This window comes from Canis lupus, chromosome 31 (assembly GCF_003254725.2).
Source record: "Canis lupus dingo isolate Sandy chromosome 31, ASM325472v2, whole genome shotgun sequence".
NCBI lineage: Eukaryota > Metazoa > Chordata > Mammalia > Carnivora > Canidae > Canis > Canis lupus.
Window position 1 is genome coordinate 1,508,778 of NC_064273.1, and position 6,999 is coordinate 1,515,776.

Consider the following 6,999-nt stretch of genomic DNA (forward strand, 5'->3'; position numbering starts at 1 on the left):
AGGGCAAGCTAGCATTGTCCTGCTCACACAGATCTGACCATTAGAGCAAATATCTCATGCAAACACTTTCAAGCTCATTATTTTGACTTATATAAAATGTTTATTTAAGTGAATTTGAGGATTTAATTAGCTAAAATAGTCACACTGATTTTGCACTTCTCCAAAGTCAATTCACAGCAGTGAAAAGACCCCTGCCTAACGCAAGACAAATATTTTGTTTCTCTGTTTGTTTATTATTTAGCAAACTCATAAAGTAGTCAGTAGCAGCGAAATTATTCTAAGGACTTTACAAATAGTAACTCGTTTAATTTTCCTAATGACCTGTCTTTGTTAGCTTGGGCTGTAATAACAAAAATACCACATGCGGCGTAGCTTAAATAACATTTATTTCTCACAGCTCTGGAGGCTGGGAAATCTAAGAACAGGGTGCCAGCTTGGTCAGATTCTGGTGAGAGCCTTCTCTCCAGTATCCTTGTATGAAACAGTGAAAAAGAGATCTGTCTCATCCTCTTTTTAAAAATGAGGGCTATAATCTCATCATGAGGGTGCCATGCTCATGACCCAACCTAATCCTAATTATCTCTCAAAGGTCTCACTTCCACCATCATACTTCACAGGTTAAGGTTTCAACAAATGAATTTGAGGGAGTACAAACATTTAGTCTGTAACACAGCTCATAAAGAAGATTTAATCAATATTGTATATGTGAGTAAATCGAGGAACAGAGAGATGAAGTGCCTTGCCCAAAGTGACACAGCTTCTCAGGGATAGAACCAGGATTTAAATCTCAAGTAGTTTGACTCCAGTCTGAGTTTCATGTCTACCCTACATTGCAAGTTACTAAAGAGTTATCTAAAAGTGTGATAGACAGCTTAGAAACTGAAAATCACTTTTGTAACATGCATTATTTGTGAATTCCGTGATTTCTAAGGATATAACATACAAAAATAAAGATCATAAAAATCAATTTTTATTAACCTATTACATTTTTATTATGCAAAATTATCTTTTCCAGCCTAATCTATTTCTCAGACACCTGCAAAACATACTATGACCTTGTCACCTAAGTTATAAACTATCCACTGCTAAACAGAGTATGAGTACTGGCTACTGTTATGGGGGGAGGGGAATAAAATAGCATTATGAGACTTATTTTTATGTATGAACTTGGAAGGTGTTTTTGGATGAGATTAGCATTTAAATTGGTAAACTTTGAATAAGTGGATTACTCTCCATAATGGGGGTGATCCTGGTCTATCAGTTGAAAGCCTGAATAGAATAAAAAGACCACAGCTTCTCTGAAATTCCTCTGGATAATTTTCCAGAATACTGTCAGATTGCCTTTGGATTTCATTTGCACCATTAGCTATCCTGGGTTTCCAGCCTGTTGGTCTATAGTGCAGTTTTTGAGTTCACAAGCCTCCATGATCATGTAAGCCAATTCCTTATAATAAATAAATAAATAAATAAATAAATAAATAAATAAATAAATAAATAAATATTGTGTGCATGTATGTGTGTGTATGATACATGCATACATATATAGATGCATAGGATATAATTAGGATGTATGTGTGTGTGTTAATATATACACTTATAAATATAGACATATGTGTGAATGTATATATGTTTCCTTGGAGAACCCTATTAATTATGCTTGAGATTTGATTGGATTAAAAAATCAAATATATTGGGGCACTGGGTGGCTCAGTTGGTTAAGCATTTGCTTTTAGCTCAGGTCATGATCCCAGGGTCCTGGGATTAAGCCCCATATTGGTCTCCCTGCTTTTCCCTTTCTGCCTTGCTCATGCTCTTTCCCTTACTCTCTCTCAAATAAATAAAATCTTAAAAAAAATTCAGATATAACGAAAGAAAACCCAACATAATACCAAAAAGAGAAATATACAAAAAATGTAACAATGATGCCATTCTGCCTACAGATTGAAGAATTGAGTGACAGATTGTGAAAATCGACAGAATAGTGTTGGAGGTTCTAAATGGAAAGGGAACACATGAAAATGATTTGAGAATTTGTAGCCAGCTGTATATGAAGAGATATTTTTGATCAAACGGAGGATTGTGATTGTGATGGAATATGGAATGCCTCACAAATTTGGGGGAGGAAATGCAATTCACAAAGTCATTTAGGGAAATATTTCTCCCTAAAGCTGTGGGATGCAGTACAGTATCTACTATGCCTGGGGCCATATTGGTTGGATTACAGTCTGCAAATAGAGTGTACTAAAGCTCTGAAAATGAAAGGAAATGTTAAAGCTGAGAAAATGCTGTAAAGGGAGGATTGGTAAAATCTAATGATTTGTATGTGGGAAATAGAAAGAATGGGGATTTAAAAATAATAGTTAGATTATGAGTCTGAAGAACATGAAGTTTGGAATTTAAACTCCCCAAAAATTCACCTGGATTTGGAGGTTCCTCCACAATTTCCTGAAAGAATTATAACTGATCTTTTGGAATGAGTGGAATGGTTTGTATGTGCTTGAGGCAGACCGTAGTCCATTCTGAATTTAGTAGGTTATCAGATTTATTATTGTATATACACATGAAAATATTACTAAGAACAAGTGTTTAGATTTCCCAACTTTTTTATGTTAACAATTTAAGTTCTCATCCCCAATAAACAAATATTAATTTTATATTTTCCCTAGCCAGGCTATGTATTTCCTGGTTTTATAATTTTATTACAACTGCTTTTTAAGTTTGAGTGATAAGAGTCTGCACTGCTACATTAATTTGAGAATTTATTAAGTTTGATTTTGAAAAGGGAAGTTCCACTGTAAAATGACATACAGTCAAGGGGCACCCGGGTGGCTCAGTTGGTTAAGTGATCGACTCTTGACCTCGGCTCAGGTGGTGATATCAGGGTCATGAGATAAAGCCCCATGTCAGACTTACACTGGGTATGCAGTCTGCTTAAGATTCTTTATTTCCTTCTACCTCTGCCTTTCCTCGACATCCCCTTTCTCTGTCTCTTAAAAAAATAATAATAATAAGGGGCACCTGAGTGGCTCCATCATTTGAACATCGGACTCTTGGTTTCGGCTCAGGTCATGATCTCAGGGTATTGATCAAGCCCTGAGTAAGTCTCTACACTCAACAGGGAGTCTGTTTGAGATTCTCTCTCTCTTCCTCTCCCTCTGCCCCTCCCTTAGTCACATTCTTTCTCTCTCTCTTTAAAATAAATAAATATATCTTGTAAAAAAATAAAATGACATACAGTCAAAATTCGGAAGAATCAATCATTAATAAATACCTCATCCTAAATTATGGATAGATTTATTATTTAAAACTAATAAAGATATATTTTGCCATAAGTTAATACATAAGAAATATAAAAAGGAAGGGATATTTTTCAGAGGTTTACTCAAAAGAATTTAGTAATCCAGAGTTTGTTTATTCACATGATTTTCTGGTATTTCTAGAATATTCTGGCACTGATGGTGCTATAACAAAACAAAACAAAACTCTACCCTGCAAATATATATAGTTAGTTAGCTAGCTAGTTAGCAGATACCCCTCGGCAGTGATATTCCAATTAGATAGCAGACCTAACTGATATCGTGGCATTGCCTATTTTCACACTTTCTGTGGTATTGTCCAGTACCCAAGACAACTATTTCCAGTATTTTTTTTTAATCTTTCTAATCATTCCTTGTGCTTATAGAGATGAAGCTGACTCCAGAGGAGATTTGGCTCCAAACTGGCCTCTTGATCCAGACATCACACAGCCGTGATTTAAGAGCATGCACTTCTGGACCAAAGAGGCCTGTGTTTATATCCTGGCCTGCTATTTACTAGCTGCATTAATTTGAATAAGTGACTTAATCACAGTTTCATTTTTTTTTTTAAGATTTTATTTATTTATTGATGAGGCAGGCAGAGAAGCAGGCTCCCTGAGGGGAAGCCCCATGCAGGACTTGATCCCAGGACTCTAGGATCACGACCTGAGCCGAAGGCAGATGCTTAACCGTTGAGCCATCCAGGCGTCCCTGTGTCAGTTTTCTTATCTGTACAATAGGCAAAACCACCATACCTGCTTTAAAGGATTTTTATAGAAACTAAATAAGAACCTTAGTTCAGGTCCTCTAGAAAGCATAGCAGGAGGAAAGATTTAAGAGGTTAGCCCTTTATTTTGGTGGTTACAACCCAGGGCAATTAAGAGTCAGAGAAGAAGTTAACTGCAGTAACAAAGAAGGTAACATGATGTGACATTTGTTGATCTGGGCGCTATTTCACAGCAAACCACCTAGAGAAGAACTGGGTCTCTGGGCAGGTATGTTTATTCTGTATGTGTAAATTACCTAGAAAGGTCGCACAGGGAAGAGCCACAGAGAAGGGAGGGAGAAGTTATCGTGGTGACTGCTTTTCGGTTCTTTGCTATTGGTCAAAGTTCAAAGTTCACTTTAACATGGAGTTGGCTCTCCTGGATTTCCAGATTGTCATTCAGCCCTTGGTGTTTCCTTGAGAAACCCTGCAGAGAGGTCCCTCACAGTCCGAAAATGGGGAAGAGAGCCAGTGCAGGGAGGCCTCCGTGGGACAGGCCATCAGGGAAATCTGAGAAGGTGTCCAGAGTGCCTCACGCAAGGAATAAATGTGTAAAGCACTTCAAAGAGTGCCCAATGATGGTAAATAATTTGTGCGTTAGCTATTATTGCTCCGAGGCAGGCTGGGGAGGATGTAAAATAAGAATGAGACTTGTAAATAAAGAGTTGTACTTGGTAGTGATTGTAATGAGATTCTATCTGCCCCAAGATTCTCTCAGACGTCATGGCTTAAACCGAGACATACTAACAGCTCTCTCTCTCTCTAGTAGATGGAAACACAGAAAGGGAACTAGAAGTGGTCCATTCTTTTGGAATGAGAACCAGTTTGTTCTCAACCAGGACACAAAGAGTGATTTCAGAACCGGCTCAACTCTAATTTGGATTATGAACAATGCACCCAGGGGTGCTGACCGCAGTGGGGAGCAAAATAATTCTGCCATGGTTTTGAAGTAGATGCCAGGACAATACGTGGGAGACAGCATTTGACTTTCTCTCTGGAAGTCTCAGATTAGTTGTGACTCTTTCTGGCTCCAAGGCTTGTGAATTGCTGGAATGCATAACTGAAGAAGACTGGATTTAGGGAATAACTCATGAAAGGACAAACAGCTATAACTTTGGGGGGAGCAGGCATAGAAGGTTTCCAGTAAATGGAGTTCTGCCCAGAATTACAAGATTGGGCCAGATCACAGCCATGGTGGTGAGGATTATCTGGTTAAAGCTAAGGGATGTGTCAGGAAAAAAATAAAAGCACGTATGTAAAAGCATGAAAATTATCCCTTGTCCACCCCACCCATAGCACCTCTCTTTTTTCCAATATCTATCCTGTATTCAGGGTCTTAAGTTTAAGGATTCCTCAAAGTTTTTACCAAACTATTGTATTATAATATGTTCAAAGTTATCAGTATGCTTAATAATTCACATTTTATAAATATACAATGTCGTTTCAAGTTTACTATGTAAATCTGAGTTATCTAGATGCTGGCATAAAATTCCTTTTCTATGATTTTAACTATTTTTCAGAAAAAAGTTAAAAAATGGATGCTCTTCTGTTTCATTCTAATTAATATCACTAACATGGAAAGAAACCAACTCTATCAAGCTTGACTGTTTGCATGTTAAGTGGGATTCCCTCCTTGAAGACATTTTTGCATTGTCAAGGGATTAAACTGGCAACTGTCAGGCTGTTCTCATGCAAACCACAGAATTTGCCCCTCCTCTTTGAGTCTGATGGAGATTTATGCCAGATGCTCAGAAGAAAGGACTGAATTTCAAAATCTGAAAGTCAGCATAGGGGGAGAGAAGATTGCAAGAGGAAAAAAGTGGATTATTTCAGCATTCTGAAGTTCTTGAAAACTTGGGAACATGCGTTGTTAACATATAAATTAACACAAAGACATAGATACTAACAAATTAAAGATTCAAAATGCTTATTTGGTCAGAATGGGTTTCCTCTTGGTCATATCATTTTCTTGACTTTAGGAAGATACGGATTGATTTTGAGATGCCTGCAAAACTCCAAGTTTTCCTTTATGATTGCTTCACTGAAATAGACATAGATGAAATTACCAAGAAATAAAGTTCCTCAGATTTAGGGTCTATATTCTAAATGTATAATTCCTGTGTAGTTTTTTTTTTTTTTTTAATGGATAATGTAATGGAAAACTACAATGAAAATTATTTTCTTTTCATTGTTATGTCTTCAAAATCTAAAATAGTATTTCTACTCACATTTTCATTATTTAGCCAAGAATACTAAGTAAATAAGATTTGTTTCTGGGCTTCCAATTTAGTGTCTTTGATCTATGATTTAATTATTCATATATGGATTAATGCAAAGTAAATTTAATCCTAAAATAATCTCACTAACAGTTTTTATTTTGCAGTTATATTCTTTAGAATAACTTATTAACTTTACCCAGTTTACATCTATTTTTGCTAAGATTATAAAACTTTTGAGGCTCCTTGCTGGTTCAGTTGGAAGAGTCTTACTCTCGAGAGTCTTAACTGTCGATCTCGGGTCATGAGTTCAAGCCCCAGGTTGGGTGTAGAGATTACTTAACTAAATAAAAACCTTAAAAATATATATAATTTTTTTCTCCATATTGTCTAGACCCCAGGGTAGAGGAGTAAACACATGTAAGGCTTTACTCTTGAAATAAATTTAAGATTAGATTTCACAAATTAGAGTTTGGTATGCAGGCCAGCTTGAACTAGCCATTTGATTCTATCAATTATTTAGAAATTTACATCATTCCCTACTTTCCTATTAATATTTATATTCCTTCAAATTCCACTTTATCTCTTCTATCAATGGTGTCGAGCCCCAACTAAGCAATATATTGCAGAGGAACTTTATTACAGTAAAAGTTTAAAAATATGGATCTCCAAATATGTTTTTAAATACTGCAGAAATGCATTACTAAATTTTCAGAGAATG